Genomic DNA, 25143 nt, shown 5'->3' with positions numbered 1-25143 from the left:
GCTTGTCCACATGGACCCTTCTGTTGTCTCACATTGTAGGAAGCTAATGAAGAGAAGGAAATGACACTGCATAGGTGATGCAGGTAAGCATGCTTGCTTGGGGAGGGCACGAAGATGGTGTTTGTCCCAGCTCCTGCCTATTCCAGTGCAAGAGGCACAGGTAATGGATTCCTTTGGGCCATGGACTTCTCTTCCTGGAAGCTTCTCAGCTGTGGAGTCCAGGTGAGGTTAGTATAAATAAAGATTTTTAGAGAATCTAATTTATAAACAGCTTGGGATCCCAGTGGAATACAGATTTTATATTACCATATATAAAATGCATGTCCTATAATACCACACAAGGATCACATTAACTTTCAGTCCTTAAAAGTACTCAGGTCTTTAGGGAAGCCACACCTTTGCTCAGCTATATCTGAGTCTAACCCCACACCATGCTGTTATCAGTGGCTGCCTAACCCACAGCAAGTGTTCCTTTAGCCTGACACTGTTTCAGTTCTGTTCTTTCCTTAGAGCCCTAAGTGAGCACAAACCAAGTCATGAGCACAGTGACCTTTGAGCCCTTAGTCCTCTGAAGTAACTGTCTCCTGTAGGGATGCGATGGCTGGCAAAATCCAACTTTGGATCCAGTGGGGCCCAACAATGTTCAGGGAAAAGCAGATAAGTGTAATACATACAGATGCAAAACACACAAACAGAGAAAAATGTAAAAGATTTTCTGGGGAGTGGAGGGGTTGGTTGGGTTTTGTTTGGTTGGGTTTTTTTGTTTGTTTTCCAGAATATGGTCCCAAAATATGTACTTTAGAATTAACAGGGGCTGAATGGTTAATAAATGCAAAAATGTGTCCCAGCTTTAGCCATGGACTTTAGCAGACACTTCCATAGCTTCCTCAGAGAAAAGTGGTACATTTTATAACACTTTGAATATTCTTCAAATAATTTAAAAATGGGATACAAATATACACACTCACACAGAGAAAGGCAAATGCAGTCAGCATTACTGGGCTGACTTTATAATACAAAAATCCATCAACCTTAGCTCCATAAATACCCTCTATTGGGGAATCAGCAGTTTCTTAAGCTATCCAAATGCTTTGGAAAGGGAGCTGTTTCTCTCATCAATGCTCAGATAGTTCTTTATGTAAGCGCAGAGAGAGATGTGAGAATGCATCCAGGAGGAGACTTTGGCTCCACTCTTGGTCTGGAGCACATATTTTGTTAACGCAGGATACAGATTCTCACTGCAATGCTGTCACACAGGTTCCAGGGTGGAAATTAAAGGGGCATAGCTTTAAGGGGTTAAACATGTAATGATGACATACTGAAGTTTCTAATGCTAATGTTTAAATGTCATCTAGTTGATTAATGAGCTGTTTCATTTGCAGTCACTACAAATTTATTTTTTTTATCTTACTTGCACAGCCTACAGTACTTTCAAAGACACCGGCAGCTCATTATGAATAATCACAGAGTGTTCATGAAGGAAGAGTACACTGAAAATGACAAAATTCCCAAGTTATTAATGTGCAAATATTCAATGTAAAGTGAAAATTATTTATAAAAAACACTCTGAAAAGTTGTAATGTCATTTGTACAACTTCACAGTGGAAAAAAAAAAAAGAAAAAGGAGAAGATGTACTCTAACTTTTTTGTCATTTTTCTAATATTTGCTATACTTTTTTCAAGCAAAATGTACGTCTTTTTAGACAGCTGCTGTTTTGAGACTTAAAAAAGATATTTAGATAAAACAATTTGTTTTAAAAGAGTAAGAATATAAACATTGCATAATTAGCTGTTAATGATATTGTAAATATGTTTATTAAGAAACATATTTAACTCCTGATTTTAGAACTAAATATTAAGATCTCCATTAAAATATATTCTACTCTCTCGATTTCTGTTCTGAGATTGAAAGGTGTCCTTTTTCTCTGAAACATATTGATACAGATACATTGCAATAACCTGTTTTGTAAGCTTCTGTGTTTAAGGTATTAAAGTGATAAACAAAGAGAAAGACACGTGAATGTGGAAACACAAATTTAAGAAAGTCAAGGAGGGATCATGGTGATGAACATGATGAACAATTAACCTATAGAAGACTTGATAAATAAAAGTCATCTTGCAGGCAGAGTAGGTTTCGAGTTGGGAGTCAGCCTGTAGCTGTTGGAAGCAGGAAGGCAACTTATTAAGGCACGTGAAGTTACACCAAACAAAACGGGGATCTGGTCAGGGTTTGTCATGGTTGAAGTAACGCAAGTTGTGCCTTGAGAAGAAAAAAAGAATAGGTTTGAAATCCACGGAAATAAAGAATTTGCTTAATTTTCCTGTCATGGAGCTGTTTGCTGACATTTGTTTGCGTATCTGGCAGTCAGATTTAATATTTGACAGTATCACTTGACATGCCCAGCTGTAGGGCTAAGAGATTTCTAGGAGGTTTTTTTCTTCCCAGACACAGTAAGTATGTACACTTTGTCCTGATGCAGATCTCCACTTTTCCACCATGTTCCTTAGTGAGGTTAAAAGAAAAGAGAGGTATGAAGGGCTGTGATAATAAATAGTTTTAGACCTGATAGGGTTTTGAAGGCCTTTGAAATGTGTTCTGAGTTTCACGTAACACCGTTTCTTCAAAGCAATGAAAAGGTTAAATTAGTGTTGCTTGAGAACAATTTCAAGACCGTTTTTTCTGTAAATTAATTTCTTGTGCTATTTTCACTGCTTTTGGCTTGCAATAATTTAATCAGAGTCTGTAATCTTCTATCAGTTATCGTGCCAACCTGTAATGTTCCTTTACACTTCAGTGGAGTCCCTCAGTATGCTTCCAGCCTGTTGAGGGGATACATTCTAGGTGCTGCCAGTCCTAAACTTCATGTTTCAGTATCTGAGAAGCAAAGAAATAATTAAAATAGGTCAATGTCAACTTTAAATATTCTATTTTTCTTGTTATATGCACTGAGGATAACATACCCTCACAGACTCATTAAATTCTATATGCTATTGATAGCTGTTTCACATCTCAGTAGTGATTGTTTTGAAAATATGGAGATTCCTTAGATAGGAGCACATCTATTGTCTTAAAATATTAAATATCTCAGAAAAAAAATCTGACTGTGCAGACCAATTGCATAAAAATATTTTTTCTGGCTGTAATTTTTATTTGTTGTTTATGGCATTTACAGTGGTCTTTTGCCACAAATCCTATCTATCAGTCTTTCTGTCATAAAGTAAAACAATGCTTCACCCCTTTTGTGTGACCCTAGTGCTATAATATTTTTCTAATTAAGATAACTATAAAATTCATTTTTCCACTACTTCCTCCTCCACATCCCACTCCCAATTTTCTCTCAGAATAAGAAGGCTACTGTTTCTGTCTACAGCCAACATAAATCAATTCCTAGCAAATTGCCTAGTGTGATATCTATTAACTTGTCACCAGGGATAAAATTTATTTAAAAGTTAAGAAGTATTTTGCAATACAAAATTCTACCCAGTGCTGCAGTAAATAGTATATACTTCCTTAATAAAGCACTTTTTCAGGCACCACTTTTAGAAATGCAATCTACCAATCCTGGAATACTGAATGAAATACACAAACCATGAACATCTTTAATGATTAGAGTGTCAAGAGTAACACTTACTTTTCTGGACAGCTTGGCTTGTATTATGTCAACAAGATTTTCCATTGTTTTCCTCTGCCTTCCTTGTTTCTTTTTTTCCCGAACAAGCAAGTAGATCCCATCTTTTGAACAGGCCCCTAAGAGAAATGAAAAGCACATGAATAGTGCAAATAATTTTCTGATAAAAAGCATGGCATGAAACTCAGCTAATTGCATTTTTCTTTTCTGTAGGTTTTACCATAATTTGATTTTGGTTCTACAAATATGAATGCATTTGTTAATCAACTCTGGCATGTCCAAAACTGTATATGAAATGTTCTCATCTTTTCTAAGCTGATTTGAAAAAACTCTTCTTGGAGGAAATAACCTCACTTGATAGGTGTATAGAACACAGTAGGGCAAAATATGCACTCCAGCATTTGTTTACCAAGTTACAGCACTTGTATTTTTCAGTTTTTCCCTGTTTATTAATATCTAATGAGAAAGAAGAAAAAGACACAGAAATCACAGGAAAAAGAAAACAAATCACAATAAACCAGAATTTTCAGCAGATTACATGCAAAAAGGAAGACAAGAGTTAATCTCCAAAGATGCACATGAATCTTTTTAAGGATAACAAGCATAAAGAAAATAGTTGGTATTGCATATTAGAGTTCTCTTTAAAATCCCATCCATTTGTAAAGGAGAAAAGATGGTTGTATTTTTCCAGTTTCACGAACCACCCTGTGTTAACTTCTCCTCAGAGATATGTTGGATAGGTCATTTAGCAATTTTGCATAAAATGGAATGTTTCAGACTTCCCTTATCTAAGTATGATTCATTTAGCCACTAAAATTGCTATTGAAAACCATTTTGCATCATTAGCCAGTATTACTAAATCGTTCAGCATGCTTGGAAAACACAACCATGGGAAAACATATGTTCACGTGAAGCATTTTTGATAAGCTGTTATAAAGAGAGTTCCAGTACATAAACCCATAACTCCTGCCTGTAAAATGAAATATGCAACAAGTAGGCCAAATCTTGATTATATCTCTGATATTAAAGCCACAATTTTGGTTTATTTTGCCATGTGGTAATTACGCCATCTGTGACTAACCCCTTTAAACTCTTCTGCAGCCTTCTGTATAAAGTGAAAAAGAGCTATTTTTATGATTTGCTTTCATTTAATATTTAGCTTTTGGTTTAGACAATCCCAGTTCATGATCTCTGGCCCAGCCTAGGAATAAGGAGTTGTCAGGTTTTCCTCCCAGCCCTCTGGCCTGACCTCTGTCCAGCAACTGGACAGAGTGCAGCTCTGCAATGAGGGCCTGCTCTCTGTAGCACTGTGAGGATCAGACCTGGAACCTGCCAGCATCTCCTGACTGAACCTGAGCATATATAATCTTGGGGTTTTGGGACTTCTGGTACCACTCATTGGATCCAGAGGAGGACGAGAACTTCAATAGGATTGCGATTGCCACTCTCGACAAGACTGTGATCATTACTTCAACAGAACTGCCACCATCATCTGGACCAACAGGTTTTCTTTCCTTTTACTTTGCACCCAGGGGGGCCACGTGGTGCTGAGCAGGGGCCAACAAACACTGTTCTCTTCTTGTCCCAGGGGGCTGGGTTATACATCTATTTTTGGCGGCTAAAGCCAGTTTTTCTCTGTATGATTGCATCCATTGTAATTTATTTTTAGTAAATTGTAACTCTGACTTATAATCTCTCTAGAATTGGGTTCATTTCTCCTGCCGGTTTACTTTTAAACAGCACAATAATTTATGCATTTAAGTTTTTGCATATTAAATCAAAAGAGCATTTCCATGATATCACGAGGACTGAAGCTGTGGTCTGGCACTTAGAGGTAGATGTGTTCCAGCTGGTTCCTGCCCCATCCAGCCATCCTTTCAGATGGCTTGCTCCTGGCCATGAATCATCGTGTCCCTGCTGCTGCATTTGTGTCCGTGTGGTCAGGTAGGCTGGAGGAACTTGGTCCAGCTGAAAAAATATCTTCTAGAAGAAAATAATCAAGAGTGTTTACTTTCCAGCCTGCTTCACTTCCTGCCTAGAAAAAATCCCCTGTGCCAGCAGGGATTGTGGGATGAGGAGAGAGGCACAAAACACAGAGCAAGAGCCAGCAGCAGGGGCAGCTGCTGCTTATGATGATGTGGCCACCAAAAAACTGTTCAGCATGCTGTGCCCACAGCACCCTGCCCGTCACCTATTTGATTTTCATCATACTCTCCCTAATTGAATTTCTGTCTTTTTCCTTGTGTTTCTTAACAAGCAACTCCTCAGTGCATAGAGATTGAAGCTCCACTTACCACTAGTGCCTGTATTGCTCTTTGCAGAGGGAGAAGTGCTAGTACCTGATCAGGCAAGTCAGCAGAAATACCCTCCTTCCATTTGGTCAGCAGCAGCAATGAGGTCACAACTGCTGGCAAACATTTCTTCACTAGCTTGATCCACCAGCAAAACAAATCTCTCATGAAACCCAGTTAAATATAGCAAACCCACTGTTCATCTTTCCTAAACACAGATATCTAAACAGAGATATCATAAGGGCATTTCGAAACTAATGTGAATGATCATTAAGCATCTTTTGGACACAGGGCAAAGATCAGTCCCATCAGCAGGTAGCACACACAGGTTGTCAATGAGGTGCCCTTACAGAGGGAACAGAAGGGAGATACTGAAGTTTTCAGGGCTGCAATACTTCCCAAAGCACTTTCCCTTGCATTACAAGAGTCCTTCATGGCAGAAGGGAGTTTGCATGGCTTGGTCCCTTCAGTGCGGACAATGAGGATCCTGCCAGCAGCACTGCAAGGCAAGTTGCATGCACTCTGGCAGGCAGCCAAGCATCACTTAAGAAATATTACCAGCACAGAGAAGTAATTTGAAATAGCCATAAGCATTGAGAAAATGCTCAGAAACACTAGTGTCCGCACTGCTCAACTCTCAGACATGCTGGGAGGGGAAAGGGACTAGAAGTGGGATACCTCAGGCCAGGAGCAAGTTGCTGCCAAACAATTTTGAGGTCTAAAATGACCCTTCTGGTATCTCAGTGTTCCCCACAGCACCAAGGCGAGACAGAGACAATTGACAGCTGATGGAAGGTACAGCACTCTTTTACCTTACCTGTGAGTCATCAAAACAATCTTATTCCCTGAATTCTGGTGAGATCAACTCCTAGACAAAGCTGACAATGGTATGCACACCATGTTTTCTGGAGACTATCATCTCAATGTGGGCATGCAAAAAGATGAGACATTTTTAAAACCACCACCGTATGAACCTCCACAAAATAAACCGAAAGATTTTCTGCTTTCCAACCACACAGCAGGCTCGCTTGGTGCAGCTGCTTAGGTGCTATTTTTGTATCACATATCTCAAAACCACTGCATCTCACTGCAGAGAGGGGTGTTGGGCAGTATGATGAAAGACACAGATGCTGTGTCTGAGGAATTGTTTTTAAATCGCCATGAATTTAGTACAGTCCCATAGAGCAAGGGGGTTGCTAGCTGATGGGATGCTGTCTGCCATCAATTAAAGCCTGTTTACTCAGGGATCATATCCTGATGCAAAGGAAGAGAATTATTTTAGAGAGATTTCACCTTTATTGCCGTTGAACGAAATTAACATTAGCTGAATGGCTCACTTGGAAACATAAAAAGCAAAAGTATCTTAAAGTGCCAATTACAAGCATAAGGTCTGGAATGACTCTCACCAGCAAGCAGTAGCTACTGGTCCTTGTGAAATGACTCCACAATGCCCTCTCTCTTCCATCCCACTGTTGAATTTGCTGGCTTGTGATTCTTCAAAACAGCTCACTTCACTGCAGACAGAAGCAAGCACGATTAACCCACTGTCCAAGCTGACTGTGATCCATGTTCATGGCAGAATGGCTACAACCCCAAACACGCCTCTTTGAGTGAAATCATTATACAATATTTATTCTGAGATGTTTGCCCAGTTTTAGAGTGTACGTTTTGATAAGCTGAAGAAGCGCCTCACCCTGATGAAACCAGTCAGTTCAGGGACAGCTTTGATCTTTGCATGTCTTCCAGCCTGCAAAAGGATTTTGCAAACAGTAACCTTGAAGGAAGTTGGCTTTCAGCCATGAGTAGGAAAATGTAAATATTCAGTTCAGTTGAGAATTTTATAGAGAATTTGGAGTAACACTGTTTTAATAGAAAGCAAATTCGGGAGAACTGAATTTTTCCATCATGTTTCAGTTTCTGATGTGCAAAATGAAAATGAAACAGATTGGCTCAGGTTGGATTGATCCATGCAGGACTAATTTCGTTTCCTAAATACAATTAAAATATCTTGTCTCGAGACAGTTCAACATTAATCTTTCCTCAAGCTGCTACAATGCTTCATGGGAGTTACAGTTCATTCTCATCTGAGAGACAGATACTTGAGAGAACACATACCTTATGGTCCACAGAGTTTCTAAATGAGACCGGGTACAATAAAGCCATCACTTTGCTGAACTTCATTTTGATATATTACTTTGGGTTAAACCTGAAAATGTGGGGAAATTTTGGATGAGACTTTAGGAATCCACCTGCCTGGAAAGCTAAAAATCTGTTTGTACCAGGGTCTGCAAAATGCAGAAGTAGATTATACCTGGCTCTGAAAAGTGCAGAAGTAGATCATATCTGGCCCTCCAGGCAGGTGGTGAACCACCTGCCTCTTTAGAAATTAATGGCTTCTGTGGCTAAGTTAGAAAAACTATGACAGTGATGCATAAACAACAGGTCAGATCCCCCAAGGTGGACCAGGTAAACAAGCTCAAGGTCCATTGCCCATACCTTTACATTGCAACATTTCTGTGAGGTCATCCTCCATGATTGCCAAAGGTGTGATTTTATTGCTCTAAAAGGTCTCTGAATTGTGCCATTGAAGAATAAAGACAGCATCTCTCCCCTCCAAACAGCTTTGCACGGCTGGATAACATGTCATTGAATACTTTCCTCTCATTTTTTTTTTCTTTCCAGCACAGTTTCAAAATTGATCCCTTTCCTTTCAATAAGCTCAGGATTTGAAGGGTTCAGCTGTAGATGTGACAACTGGTTTTCAACACTGAAAATGCAAGGGTGGAACAGTACACACTTAAAAGTAGAGTTTCAGCATTTTTATTTTCACAGAAAGGCTACTTCTTTCTAGAACACTAACGAGGACTAGCATGTATAGGAAAAAAAAAATTAAACACACAGGTATGCAGAGAAACTGCAGAGAGTTTTAGCTTTTAGTGAAGGCATGTTAATGCTAGCCTGCTGTTCCTCCAGCTGCCGGCTGAGCCAAGATAGGTTGCTCTGACCACTCCCACTGTAGCCCTGTCTCCTGGGTAGACTGGGAGGGCAGTGTACACAGGGGAGTCAGCTGCCACTGGGCGCTTGTAGCTGAAAAACTTCTAATTGATCTTTCAATTGATCTTCTATCATGAGTCTATAAAAACACTTAGTGGTTTGGGAATGTGTGTTACAATTTTATAAAAACCTTCTCTGGTTAAATGGTAGCTTCACCGTTCCAGTGATAACCTGAAATCTGTGCAACGTACACACACGTGCTCCAGCACATATTGTTCACAAGATAAGCTTAGAGATAAAGAATTGCCTTCTTTTCACTTCAACTATACCACAAACAATGACAAATACATAATGCTACAAACCCCTGAGCAGTGAAGTTCCTGGAGGACAGTGATTTGCACCAGCTGAGAACTTTGAGTGAAGGAGTTGCTTTCTCTTTTCTTGAGGCAGAATAGTCCTTATTTCTTTGCTTGCGATTTTTTTCTATGGCCTACATGGATTATTAGAAATGTGCTCATTTTACAGAATGTTTAAACCTATTTTATATAAGTAGTGATGCAATTCTAATGTAATTAATAGCACATGATAGGCTATACATTACACTAGAGGGAGGCAGGTGTGATGTATGAATCAAGAAATAGCATTTCCCTTGCCCATATGTCTACTTCCCAGCTTCTCATCACAGGTATCTTTTCTAACTTCCACAATGTAATAACTTTCTAAATTTTCACCATAGAATCATAGAATGACCTGGGTTGAAAGGGACCTTAAAGATCACCTAGTTCCACCCCCCCTGCAGTGGGCAGGGACATCTTTTATTTTTAAAGCTTTGTCTAGTCACAGCTTAATGTTCTGTGCAGGTTCAGCTTCATCTGCACCTATTGATTCAAAGTGTTATTTAAAAGGAACTCATTAGTAAATATATTTTCCTGGTATTCTTTCTTATTCATTGCCATCACCAGACAGAATTAATGTTATGAGCAACAAAATTAAAAAAAAATAGCAAAGAATGATGACAAAGCTCAGAGATACCACTTTTAGAGATATAAACTTCAAATCATGATTATCCACTCAGGCATTCTACATTTTAAGTCCTACTATTTGTGGCCTTGTAGTGCACTTTAAATAGTGCCTTTCCAAAGGAGCATTTTGGAAGACATCACAGTGCGCATGATTCTGATTTCTCTTGTGTAAATACTGAGATTGACATCTGTGTACTCATATTCTCTATTTCTAAATTTATTTCATTATTTTCATTGCATTATCCCTTGCTTCAAGTCTGCTTTAATTTACCTTCTGATTATTTTTAATAGTATGTAAGTTGGGAAAATGGGACCTCTTGCTTTACCTGTATCCAGAGTTTGCAGATATCCCTCCTGCCCAGGCCTAAGAAAGCAGCGATGTCAGCAGGCAGGAGACACTGTGCCAAGGGTAGAGGAGAGGATCTGTTTTGTTTCAGTGCGTCACCTCAGATCCCATTTGATATGAAAGGAGTCATGCTAGCAGCATTAACTGTTGTTTGAAATATTACCTCTTGATCAAGAGATGTGCATGCATAGGTCCAGACAAAGTTTTCCACTTCTGCTGAGGAAGTAGAGAGGATGAGCAGCTGAGAATGATAGGACTTCTCTCTGAATTGTTTAAAAGCTTTGGATGTTCCCCTGACCTGGTGCCCACCAGATTCTGAAATGTGGCCCTTGAAATCACAGAGGTTATAGAAAAAAATTTACATTTAATAGCCAATTTTTTTTTTTTACATTTGATAGCCATCTTTCCCAGCAGAGACAGGGTGCCATGATGTGCTGGCTGTTTTCTCTACTTCCAAAGAAAGCAAATAAACCTGGCTGTTTCTTGACTGTCTGGGTTAAGAAGAAATGTTGGAATTTTTTTTTCAATTTTTGCTGAGACTACAACTAAGAGAACAAAAATATTGGAAGAAAGGGACTCAGTGGAATTGGAAAAAAATATGAGAGAAGGTATTTGAAACCTGCACTCACATCTCTTTTCTAGATCAGTCTGTGCATGAGAAGTTTTCTGTGTTTCTTTCCATTATCCAATATTCCCTGAAACAAAGGAAAAGTCTGAATACAAATGTTATTGACTAGGACATGAGAGAACCCATCCTAATCTCTGACTGAACCAAGCAACTTATGTTTCTTTTTATAAATATGAGATCACCCCTGCTGAAGGAAAACCCAGAGTGCTGTAAGGTCAGGGTGTGTGAGATGTCTGCATGATCACTGAAGGCAGCTGCACTAGCATCAGGTGACCCTAACAGCACTGGAAATGGCACCTGAGGATTGGTGGCCATGCCAGGGTGCCTGCCATGTACCCCTGGTCTCTTGAAGAGCTCCTCAGACTCTAGCACTTTCTAGAGCAGTCTCCAAAGGGCTTAATTTTCCCTCCACTGCCCCTGTGTGACAAGCTGAACACAGAGAAGAGAGTGCTGCCCAAGATACTTAAAATATTTCATTGGGATCTTGTGACGAACATAAAAAATGGTCAGACTGACACCCAGCAACATTTTCTTCCCAACATTGTGGAAGGTACGCATGACCACACTGAACATCTGTGCGGTCCTACCAGTGCTGTATCCTGTCTTGAACAGCCAGCAGCTCAGAGGATTGCAGGGGCAGGAACCCCACACCATGGAAACTCTTTTAGGTACCAAATACATTCTATTTCTGATATATATAAGATTACTACTACTTTAACACACACATTTTGTACACTGCTGAAGTAAAAGAGCTGGAAACCATATCTATTAAGTAAGGTTACCAGGTAAAACATGCAATCCATCTTTGTAACTATGGAAGCAACGAGAAGTGAATGAGATGGAGAGTGAAACATTTTACTTTTGTTGCATGCAAGAAAATGAAAGGTCAGGTGCTGTGAAGGATCGTAATGGGCCTAGGAAGAGAGAACAGCCCTCCACTAAAGTCCTCCCTAACCAGAGAAAGACAACCAAAGTATACAGCCAGCACATTTTATCACTGAGCAGCATCTTCAAATGCCAAACTTATTTACTGAACTTACAGTTCTGTGTTATCTCTTACAAGCAATACAAAAAAGTAATACACTTTGTATAGATTAATCCTTGTAATTCTACATAGCTTATTCTCAGAGATAACTCTCACGCACTTTGTCTTCTCATTATCTAAACAGACATGCCTTTCCTTAAGTCATCAACAGAGGTCATCACACAGATGCCCTTGTGGAATATTCATTAATCAAACAACTAATTTGAAATGGATCTTCAAAGCATTATTAATTTCCCATCATTCTTCATACATCAATTTAAATGCTTTATGTGTATAATGATTAGGTTGATGTTTAATTAATTGTGAAAATGTGAATTAAAGCTAAATTACAAGACAAATTATTCTACAGCACACAAAATGCTTAATTCTCTACAGTTAGGTTTCAAAATCTCAGCAAGTTTCCATAAACACCTTTTTCAGCTTTGTAATATGTTGCTATATCAGTTGGCTACACTTTTTATAAAAGGTTATGGTCTCAGTCCCACTAATTTACTTCCTCAAATGGTAGAATAAACAAAGGTTAATGCAAATGCACATCACCTATTTGTAATTAAGAATAAATAGGATATTCACTGAGAGGCAACTCAGAGGGCCCAAGATAAAGGGAGATACACTGGAGATGCTCTATTCAGCTTGAGAATTTATCTAATCTCATCAAGCCATTAGATCTAATAATTAATTTCTCAGAGATCACAAAAAATGAACCACCAGCCATAGAGTATGAACCAGGTGATATGCTATGTGAAATGTCTTGGACATGGCAAAAGTCAGATGGTTTTATGACAGAATAGCATCCAAATTGCAGCATACGAGTTACACCTGTCCTATTTACAAACCAATGGCTCTATGTTTCAAGTGTATAAACCATTATTTACGTTACTTCCTAGAGGTTTTCACACTTTGTTGCTCTTGCAGAATGGATACTGCTTCTAAATGCCAAGAAGGCATTTCATAAATGGATGGCTGATCTCACTACACTGCATCCCAAAGTACATGCCTTCTGCTGAAAAATATCAAGTTAACAATACTGATTGTATTGTAATAGTAACAAGCTGATTTACAAAAAGAACTGCCTAAATTTGCACATGAAAAATAATAAAATATTTCTATGTAACAATTATTAGAACAACTTAAACCCTTCTTTTTCAGTGTAGATGAAATATAAATATAGCAAAAGAGTATATATATGGCCAGTTTATCACCATCTGGTTATTTTATGGAGGTAGGACAAAAAAGGCAACTCAGATTAAAAAACTTTCCTCTGCTCAAAAAATGAATTTGACAAAAGCTGTACCAAAGGCATCATATTAAATTCGAACAAAATCAGAACAGGGAATGCATTCTACAGGACAGTGTGACAGCAATTGGTCCCAGTGTGGCAAAACAGTAAGCACAGGCATTTGTTAGCACTGTTTTGAGCCTTATTTGAGTTCACAAATGTTTCAGCAACAAGATCTAAACCCACATCCTTTGGGCCTATCCATATGCAGTATTGCACCAAAGTAACAATTAAGGTTCAATTAAATATATGCTTAAACGTGCTATATGATAAGGCTACATTATTAAATGAATAATGCCAAAAGGATAAGCAGTAAGATTTGAACTGAGCTGCTCAGAATGAGAACATTTTTTCTTTTTTTCTTTCCAAAAGCCTGCATGAGCCAGCCTGAGGTGCCTTTTTATTTGTATGTCTCAATAATGAGAAACGTTGAGCATCTACAGCTCTCACTGACTCAGAATCAGATGCACATCCAGTAACAGACAAATTCTCTTAGATTTATTTTCTGTAGGTAACCACGGAAAACCACTGACTTTTAGAAAACACTCCTATTTCATCAGCAAATCCTTGAGTGTACAGACCTGGGCCATCAAAGCAATATGAATATTAAGGATGCTGACTATTAGTCAAGATGAAATTTCAGATCAAATTAATGTCAAAATACAATGCAGAAAAAGCATAGTCAAGCAGCATTTCATTAATTTTCCTCTATGGGGGGAGTTCAGTAGAGGTTTTCAGATGAACCAAGAGTTTTCAATTTGCTCAACTGTCTTGAATAATAAGTCCCTTTTTCCCCCCCTTTCATGTGTTTTTTTTCCTCCTCCCCCACCCCCATCTAGGATAATAGCTTTATAGTCTACAAGCCACACATATTAAAAAGCAGCAGTGTCCAAATTCCACTTCAGTACTTCATAGCCCTTAGCAACTGATAAAGCAACATTTATAAACCTGGTCTCATCTAAGTTAAAGCAGATATCATTCAGAAGACATAAAATACAGCAAAAGGGATTGAAGTATATGTTTAGTTTTCAGTGATTTATTTATGAAATTCCTAGGGGACATAGTCACACAAAGGTCTCAAAGCTGTGGCCTGTGGTAAATAGTATGTCATAATATATTTAACAAATAATAATTCTAACCACATATAACTATACAGGGAAAGGTTCAGAAAATGTTCCTAGATGGGAAGTTAGTGAACACTTGGTTTTAACATTTTATTATAGCTTAGGGGTAAAGTCACCACTGACTGTACAAGTAAATAATTCCCCCTCTCTGTAGTAGCAGAGATTTTTGCTCACATTAAGGTTGCTCAAATCCTAGAAAATTTACAGGTCAAGATATAGAAGTTTCCATGAAAATGTCCCTGTGGATTGTCAAATACTAATGAAGGAACAGTTTCATATATGGCAGTAAGCTTTCAGAGGTTATTCAACACCAGTAACTATAATAATAAAGTATAAGCAAAAGAAAATTGATTCAGCATCAGAGAAAACCTCAGGTGGTATATCATACTGGCTCTCAGTTAATCACTGAAAAAGGGAAATACTGTACAAAATTCTGTATTCCATTCTATAGTGCAAAGTGTCTGTAACTAAGTACCCCCTAGAACAGCAATGCTATGCTTCCTATCAAAAAGTCATTCCTTCAGGTAATATTGCTGCTAGAATCAGCCAGAATCTTCAAGCCCCCTATTCCACAACATTACTGCCCCTTGACAGTGTCACAAGCAATTGTTTCCTTCCCTTGATGCTCAGATATGCCAGGTACTATATGGGAAGTACCCTTATCAAACACCACGGACACCCGTCATGGAACACCTCTCTTGTCCTGCTGCCTGCTGCATATGACAACAAATGTATTCCTCACCATGCTGCTGCCAGCCCAGCCCATCTCCCAGGAGTTCAGCTATATTACCTGTCTGTGTCCCAGGCTACAATTTATAGGATATGTACTTATAGGATATATGTTTTCAAAGGTGTATGCTTTTACTAAAAGAACTCCCTAGGGGATCCACTAGGCTTCCACTTTTACAAACCCCTGAATAATGTTAAACACTGGAAAAAAATTACAGGAATTTAGTTGGGTGTTGGTTGGCATATCCTATTATGCTAGCAAAAGTTTTAGTCTGAAACTCTGTCATGCTGTGTCTGTTCTCAGTCTAAATGATCAGAAAGAAACCCTGTGTGTGAAGAAACCCTCAGCTCTGGATTTCTGTCAGAGGACACCTCTGTGAACCTTCCTTTGCTTATTGCCGAAGTCCTGTGCCAAAGTCCATTATCAGGTTGTCACTTTAAAATAGTTTGGTTCTTAGTTTATTTTCCTTGTTGCTCCTTGCTTCCCTCTATTCTTTCCACTATTTTTGTAAAAAAACCCAGCCCAACCAATAAACTAACACAAAAGCCATACAATCTCATTAAGCCTGGATACAAAGTTCATCATATGCAATCATGAGGACTGTGCTGAAATGTCATTCTTTACACCCAAGCAAGATACTTCAAAATCCCAGCCATATCTCTGCCTGGCTCCCAGGAGATCGTCCTATAACTTGTCATATCCACATTAATTAATTTGGGGTTTGTTTGGTTTGTTCTAGACTTTTTTTTCTCTTTTTTTTTTTTTAAGGAAAGGCTACTGGATGGTAACAATGAAAAGGGTAAAAGTCACATATACAGTGTCTTCTGAAAGGTCAAGTCATTAAGAATTTGCTTATATCTTTCTTTGTGTCTGCACTTTTTTGGTACTGATATCAAAAAGCTGAGCCCCAAAGCTGAGCAAGAGAATCAGCTGTCCCCATCCCAGCGGATACTGCATCAGTCTCCATTCATCTGCTCTGTGTAACTCAGCTCCACTCAAGCTTCTCACTGAAATTACCTCCAGTGTTTACCATCACAGCCCTTCCACTCTGTAAACAATTCAAAATATCAGAATCCATTAATACCTCCTTTAAAACATCCTTGGAATCCTTGACTACTGTGACAGAGTGAAGAAAAATGTAGATTTAACAATATATTATCAAAAACCTCACAATGAATACCATGAAGTAGAGGTTATACTTACCACCAATCCTCCAGCCATGCTGATTGTCTGCTTTAACACTCTTCCTTATTCTTTTTATTGATTTAAGAGTACAGTGTTTGGGAATGTCTATAGTCCTGCTACACACAAATTATTTTCAAGTAAAGATAACCATCATCAAAGACAAAGACTAGTTTATTCTCTCTCATTTGCCCCTTCAACAATAGCTGCTCAATCAAGAGAAAAATCAGGAACAAGAGATGATGAAATAAAACTCTTCTAGAAGAAAACACTTTACCAGCAAGAAAAATAGCCTGTTCAGTTAGCTTTTACTGTTCAGCTCTGTTAAAAATGGTCTTGCCCAGACTTCTATTTTCTCCTGGATCTCCAAAAAGATAATTCCAGCTGATGACTTGCAGAGCTTCCAATTCCCACCTTTTATTCTTTATTAGGCAGTAGAGAGAAATGTCTGTAAAAGCTTAAAGCTTCAGTTCCTTTACTAGCACTGTTACTTGTCTTCAAAATATATTTTCCATCATCCATCCAACATAATTTCCCTGTGTTGATGCAATGCAATAGCAAAGCCTGCAGTTTACCAGTACATTTCACATTACTTGCATTAAAAATATTTGCTACAAGAGCCACTCTGTCTCAAAAATAACCCCGTGGAAAATGTGCCATTGATCAACAACATAATTGTAAGGACCATCATTCCACAGTGGAAAGAGTGGAAAGTTTTTCTTCTCACTCCATTTGTTTTTAAGACAAATTTCAGAAGCAAGAGACACCTGAAAACAAATTGTCCTAAAGTCACTGGATTAAACTTGATCCACTCTTTTTTTTCTTTTTTTTTTTTTTTTTAAGAAAAAGGTGATGAGGTAATTTAGTAGCTTTTGATAATACCATGATTGTGATTTGGGGGCACTTACAATAACTTCCTCAAGCTAGCACGAACATTGCTTTGGTACACTCCTATAACCCAACCTCTGCTGGTTTTCCTTTCAAAATACCCTTCACTGATTTTAGCTTTGATTTCTGCTACTCGAAAAACAGTGTGAGACATGAATGTTTTCCAGACTAGTCATGCAGCCTCCAAGATCTCTTATTTTCCTTTTGTTAGAAAAAATGTTAGCAACACATTAGGACAGTCCTAAGTGCAATGACTTTCAGATCAGTAAGCACAGTACTGAACCAGCAGGCTGTGGCCTGCAAACCAGGGGTGGTGCAGACACCAGCTATAGTGCAGCTGCTTGGTAGAAATGTCTAACTCCTCTGTAGGAGGTTATAAAAACTTTGGAAAATAAGGATTTCTGGGATTCTGTGGTGAACAGTAGTGAATGGCAATGGGCTTTGAGCCAATAGTATCCCCCAGGGCATTTATCTCCATGGTATTTAAAACAGTTGCCCTTCTAACATATAACCTTGGACAGGTCATTTTTGCAGCATGGCATCAACATAACAACTGCACCTTCTTTACCAGTCACAGCTGACTTTTGTTTCAGCCTAAGCTCTAGGCTCAGGCTGGAAACAGCATCCCCAGCAGATATCACCCACCCCTTGTGCCAGCACAAGGAACTGGCCTTACTGCCATAAATAGTTAATGCATTTTCCCAGCAATGTGAGGGAACCTGACAGTCATTTGGGGATAAAAGGGTCAAGCCCTGGCACCTGTGTGGTCTTAAATACTCCAGGGTCAAAAATGGACATGAACACAGATGCACCCACAGAAAATGCTGTTATCAGCACAAGTTATCTGCTTTTAGTTCCCACAGGGTATAAACTGCAATAAACTGTTCTGGCAGAAGGTACTGTAGTGTTGGTCTAATGGTATCTCTGCTCAGAGTTACACTTTGGGAGACAAAAAGCTCTCAGAGACAGTTACAGCAACTAAAAAAAACTGCAGCCAATGGAAGCCTAGAAAAACATAAGCTATACACATGCAAAAAAGCTGATGACGTTTTGCTTTTGTGGACCTCAGGCCAGCTGGGAGTGCACAAGGGAGGATGACTGGTGCCAACACCCTGAAAGAGAGTCAGAGCTCTCCTGGCCACCTCCCAACCTAATCACACACACACATTTCAGCATTATCAGCACAGTTGCTTCTGCACCACTCAGCAAACCAACCCTGGGGTTAATTGGCTGAAAAATTAACCCAGAAAGCAAAGAGAAAGAGAAAGCTGGGGGGTCTTCTGTCTCAACTTGCAGAGATGTCACAGGCGAGTGTTTGAGCTGGTGTTGCTGGACAGGAGGACGCTCCCTTTGTGGGGCATTATCCTGTTTAGTTAGCAAAGCCTTTGCACCATGATGTCACAAGCTGTTACACTGCCTTGTCCCCATCACCACTTCGATGCATTATACAGATGCATTACTAGTCTCTCAAGTCAGACATGGATCTATTTCCGTTTCCACACCAAGTGTTCCATCCCTATCAAAACAAAACATATATTTCAAGCTCTTTAGCACTGTAGAAACAGGTTTTCATCTCCACATCCTATTTCACTGCTCTCTACCTGTTTTGGAAATGGGAAAAAACTTGTATATCCCTTTTTACAAATATTTCCTTTAGTTGACCGGGTACAGGATCTGGATGTGTATCACAACACTCTTAAAATATCTGTCAGTAAAACCCATATATAATTTCAGGTAGTATCTGTTCTTCTACCTTTGCAGTCTAACCACGGTTTCACTTATCAAAATCACTTCTGCTACATAAACACAAGACACTGGTAATATCCTGGATTTCTTCTGCTTTCTTCTTGTGTGCTACATAGGTAAATGAAAGATGGACTTTATTATCTTGTTGAGGTGCCTTCCATCATTTTCAGTGCACTTCTCCCTCATAACAGGGTTTGGCTGAAAAGCTCTCTTTGCAGACTGCAGACACCACCTGCAAATTACTAACTACGGGAACACGGATATCAGAATTGACCTGGATAGGATTTAGAAACCATTCAAACAGTGACAAGGTGCAATGACAAAACCATAAGGCTTCCAGAGCAAGTGATGTGGAAATGCAGAAAAACAGGCTGCTCCTAGCTGCACTGGGAGTTCTTTCAGAAACTCTGTTAAGAATCTGAATCTCAGTGTCAGTCACCACATCCATCAAGCCAGTGTTGCATCCTCCTGCTCTGGACTACAGCCATATCTCAAATATTTCCTAACAATTCAAACAGAATCACCTTGGAATTCCTTTATACATCACACTATTGTTCTAACTTTGATATAATTTACCTGATTGGTAATTAAAGCAATAAACCTCTGAAATTCAATGAAATATGAGATAATAATTCATAGTGGCAAAATCCCACTTGAACAGTGCTTCCTACCTGCTGGGTGGAAGTCTCTAAATTCTGCAGTTAAGTTCTGGAGAGAAAAATTAAAAAGGTGATAGGATTATATGAACTGTCTCCCTTCAGCAGACAGCAAATTGTTGTCTATATAATTGTTGTCTATATAAGCCAAATGGTACTGGTTATGTGGCCAGCTCTCACGCTTAGGACTTCTGTATGACTCAGTAGGCAACACATTCAGATGTTACTTACCAAATACAGATGATGTCTATTTGCAACATAGTCCACTAATGTCTTCACTCCTCGGGCACCAGCTGTGCCAGAAAGAAACTCCTCTGTTTCCTGAGGAATCTCTCAGTCTAGATACTAAATTCTTGCTGGGTTCAGAAAAGCACTCTTATTGGGAATATTTCAGAATTATAAAAGCACCAGACACTGTAGACACTCAATTAGTTTTGTAGTGACCACAAGTGAAGTTGGGAGCCAGAGGGACAAAGGAGGTGCTCCCATTTTTCTTTTCCCTGAAGTTATGAGATAAGGAGTAAGGTTTTCCCCTTTGTGGAATGAGTAAGTATCTGTTCTGAAAAACTTGATGAAGACCTCTGTTAACCTTGCTTCTTTCTGCCATAAACTTTGGCCCACTGAGAATGATGAGCAATATTACAAAAAACAAATTAATCCAGAATTATTCCTTTCGCCTCCCACTGTAGCTTGAAAGACTAGTCACATTTCAGGCTCTTTTTATTGAATCTTAAGGCATTTAAAGAAAGATGCAGGTGTCACTCTTTAAAACAGATATTGGGCTGTGAAGAGCATGCAATTATAATGTACATACACAGATGTTTACCCAAGTGTTTTTATTTGATATTTGTGTAGGATATGACCTGGCTGGTTCCTGTCTAGTTCTGAGTAAAAGCTATTGAATGAATATCCAATACAACAAAAATAACAAAACCAACAAAATCAAACCAAACTAAACTAAATCAATTCAAACTAAACTAAACCAAACCAACAAAAAAGTGCTCTACAATTTAAGCAGTCACTGAAAATATTGGATAAAACCTGACAATGGAGCTTTCTCTTTCATCTACTGTTTTCTCTTACTGTGGTGAAGAGAAACTACATATAAGCATTCAAGACAGACACATTTGCTCAAGTTAAGTAAGAACTAGCATGTCATCTTGGCATGCTCAATGAATGTTTCAGCAAGGGGAAAGGAAATCTAGAAATATGGAATTTTCTAATTCTTAAAAGGACAACTGTTTGACAGGACTTGAACCTATAAACTAGGTATAGGTATAGTTTCCCATTCCTCCCAGCACAGCCTTGTGCTAAGGGCTTGGGCTGTAATGGGCTTTAGAGCAGACACTGGAGAGGCGCTTGAAGCATCCCACCAACGGCAGTGCCACACAGCCAGGATTAGCATGCTGTCAGTAATGATAGAACTTTGGGACATATTACCTTTAAATGAAAAGGGGTGCCCCTCCTACTGTGGCAACAGAGGACCTGAACAATTACAATTTTAATTTGAATATAAAGAGACAAATTTCCAATCTGTCTTATCTGACCCCGAGACCCTCTCTATTTCAGGTTCACTTTCATGCACCTGCCATAGGTCAGATGAATATAGAAGTCTCTACCTTTCTGTGACCTAACTGCTCACACAATTTAATTTGTGAATTTGTACTGGCAGAATAAGAGGTCAGCTCCTGAAAACCCAGCCTAATGTGTTCTGTTGACAGCTTCTCAGATATTGCCTATCTTCTACCCATATCACAGTGCCTGTATTCTCTCCTCATAACAGTAACAAACCTCCCTTCATTCTCCAACCTGTCATCTTTTCACCCTGTGAATTTCAGTAACATCCTAAAAAAAAAAAGCAGAGGCTGAATGAAAGAGCTGAGAAAATACTGCAACCAGTGCTATACTCCTGCATAATCCTCTAAACCATGGCATATATTAATACAAATCTATATTAAGACTAAAGCCCTGGAACAAAACAGCACAGGTCTGTTTGTCTATTTGTTTGGGTTTCTCTTTTTCACTCCACGTATGTTAATATAAAAGACTGTAAGTAGCGGTACACGTCCAGTGCATTATTCTCAGCTAATGCATGCCTATGAGGCATTCCAGCTGCTCCTTCAACATGAGCTGTTTTGTAATGCATGTGAACCTTGTTTGAGCTGGCATGATATAGTATCTGGAAGAGCAATTTAATGCAATCTCTCATCTATTTCACTGATTGCAACCATTTAGTGCAATCTTAAAGAAAGATGATTAGAACTCTCTGGTTCTTAATGCTTAATTTATTTACATTCATGTCAGCTAGAGAGCCATTTCATTCATCTCCTAAATGATAGCATAAAATCATTGAAAAATGATGTGCAATAAACATTATTATTATACTGCTGTCCTCACTAGCAGATAACGACTGCTGTCATTTGTAACACTGATTGACCTATATGGCACAGGTCTTTAAATTCTAGCCATAATAAAACACAGAGCATGCATAACCATTCTGTATTGATGCCTGGCCCAATAACAGGTTTTTAGCTAAAATAAAATTCAAACACAACTGGCATTTCTGTACAAGTAGGGTGAAGCACAGCTACTCTCTGAAAGAAAAAGACACGACACGTAAATGTCATATTAGCTGAAAAGAAAGGGTGAATTTTTGGAACCATGACTGCATCCTAATTGGCACTTCTGGTGTTGTTGCCTGGTGCAGAGGCATTCATATTAGGCTGAACAAATGCCACATTTGCATTTCCGGTAAGTGATAACATTTTTCTCATTTCTCATGCATCTCTTGTTTAGAAAAGCATACCTGAAAAGTTATCTAAATTAGCGTGCCAAGACAACTGACTGTCTCATTCTCATTGGCAGAATTGTGAAATTTTTATAATAATAGCCTTGATTCAAGGTAAAGAACCCTGCCAACAATATTTGGGGATTTAAAATAAGAGCAACATCAAAAGTTAAAGTGGCTGCAAAGGATATCTTCTAACAAAGCAGCAAACAACAGTCTGTGCCAACAAACAGTAAGTATTTAACTAAGTTTCCAGTAAAGGAATGCATTAATGAGTATTAAACTTTTTTTTTAATAACCTAGTACAAATTTTTCAAATTGTAATGTTATAAAATGCTGTTTCTTTTATTTGTCAAAAAGCAATATTTCTCATATTATTACTTCTTTCAAAGGTAATATACTATTATGAAAGAAAGTATACATTTTTCTTGATGGAATCAAGGTACTGAATAATTGAAAGATACTCTCCGTTCCAGCTGTGCAATGTGGCTCTAAGTTTCCAGTAAAACAAAATTGGAAGTAAAAATAAGTTACTCCTGTATAATGCATGGATACATGTAATAAACAAACAAATAAATAAGGTATCATGCTTTAATTACCCTCTCCCCCAAACACAACACTGAGCACCTATCAAGTTCCTCTAACAAGGAACCTGGCATCAAAATGCAGCTCTCATGCAGGAAGAGACTACACGAAATGGGCACTTTCCACTTACACAAAATAAAAACTTGTTACTTTCCTTTTCAAATTTACAACATTGAAGAGACAGACATACAGCTGGATGGATTGATGGATGGACTGTTCTTTCCATGTTATACCACAGTGCCATCTGAATTGCTAGCCAAATTCCAGCCTGTCACGCATGAGCAAACCCTGGATGGTCAGTGAGGTTGCCCAGGTGTCACTGTATTCTGCTTGCCAGCTGATATTACTTGGAAAAACTGAGCCTAATGCTGACTTTAGGCTACATTTCCACAGCTGAAAAGCAAAGGAAGAACCCATTTCATTTGATGGAGGCTGAAAATACTGCACACAAAATTAGTCAAGTGTCCAGAATCTGTACTTTAAGTCCTTTATCAGAGAACCAGCTGTTACTAGTACAATATGGACACTTGGGAATTCACAAAGAACTAACTAAGTGAGAGTTAGTAAGTAGTTCCCACCACTTTTAACTGTTGCTATCTTTAATTATTTTATTATTATATTTGATGATATTACTTCTGTATATATCTACTACACATATACACACATTTTTATGGCAGAAGGGGGTAAGTGAAGAGTTCAGAGAAAAATCTGATGAGCTTGCAGATCAAGACAGTGGTGACATGGGAGCACAACCAGAGGGATCTCTGAGTACCAGTTTCAGACCTGTGGAGCCATGGCTTTTTGGGGGTACAGACCCTGTGAGAGCCTAAATGGTCACTCCCATGCAGGAAGGTGAATGAACTTATGAAGCCATACTCTCTGCTCTTCCATAATCAAAATCCCATACTTCCACTATAAGTGCCATTTCCATGATATAACTCTTGAACCATCAGTGTCTATAAACAGAAACAGCTACTAATACAACTGTAAGAAAACAACCTACTCCAGGTAACAGAGTTTCAGTCCAGATTCAATGTTGCACAACCGGTATTGACTTTTCCTTATAACTTTTGTGGTTTCTCTTACCAAATTTGATGGCTTTCTCTTGAAATGATGGGTCTTCCCTCCTCTAGGAAGCCCATCTTGGGATAACTGGAGTCAGAGATTTGGAGCAAAGGCAGTTCAGGGCATGGTGCAGCCACTTCTCTTTGCACAGAGCTGAAAAAGAACGAAACAAGAATGTGTTCCTCTGATGTCCTCCCAGCATACCTAACTGATATAAGCTAGCCTGAGGTGCCTGAGGGCATCAACTCTGGTTATATCTTTGAGTTTTTGGTTGCTCAGGATTCTTTAAAACCCAGTAAAACTTGCTCGAAATGCTCAGGCCCACAATGAGCTGCTTTGTTAAGAACAGTAGAACCACCCAGTCACTGCACAAGGAGCATTTTTGTTCTACTGAAAGTAAAGGTTCACCTGTTTCAAGTGAATTTTGTACTGTCTTTGCCTTGGCATGAGATTTAGAGTCCTTTTCACACTTTCCTCCATTATGCCAGCAGAAAGAAGAGAGAACAGCAACTCCAGTTGTGCTGTCTCTCCAGCCTAATGTACAGACGGTCACCAAGAACAGCTCTCATCAGCTGGATAGCAGGCCTAACCTGGAGAAATGAAATTAGGAATAGACAATGTTTGGTATGAAAAAAAATCAGTTTCCCTGGTTTCTAATGACCATTGCTGCCTTCATCCAGCTAGACTGAAACAGCCTGATGGCTCCAGCTGTGCTTGTTCCTACTTCATCATGCTTGAATAGCACAATAGAGTGGATTCAAAGGCACCAGTACCAGCACTGTGCAGATCAGCAAGACTTTCCATTAATGCTATGTGATTGCTACTACCCTGAGTAGTAACTACCCTGATTGCTACAATTGTGAAGGGGGCTTACTGATAAAAGCAGGTTTTGGTGCCAGGTTAATAGGTTCAAAGTATGTACCAGAGGTGGGGGAGCACTGGAGGCAGCCATTAGTCAACCAAGTTGCTCTGAACTGGTAAACTCCAAACCAGGAAATGTGCAAGTGTACCAGCCAAGTGGGGAGCCTCTCTGCCTCCATTCTCCCACAAATGGCATTCATCCCTTTAGCTGCTATCCCACCCTTCCTGACTATTTAGGCTACAGACACATGAACATACTGACTTTTGCAAGCTATCTTGATTTT

The sequence above is a fragment of the Myiozetetes cayanensis genome, unplaced genomic scaffold, assembly GCF_022539395.1.
Source record: "Myiozetetes cayanensis isolate MyiCay16 unplaced genomic scaffold, myiCay2020 scf3, whole genome shotgun sequence".
In the NCBI taxonomy this organism is placed as follows: domain Eukaryota; kingdom Metazoa; phylum Chordata; class Aves; order Passeriformes; family Tyrannidae; genus Myiozetetes; species Myiozetetes cayanensis.
This window is presented reverse-complemented; position numbering follows the sequence as displayed.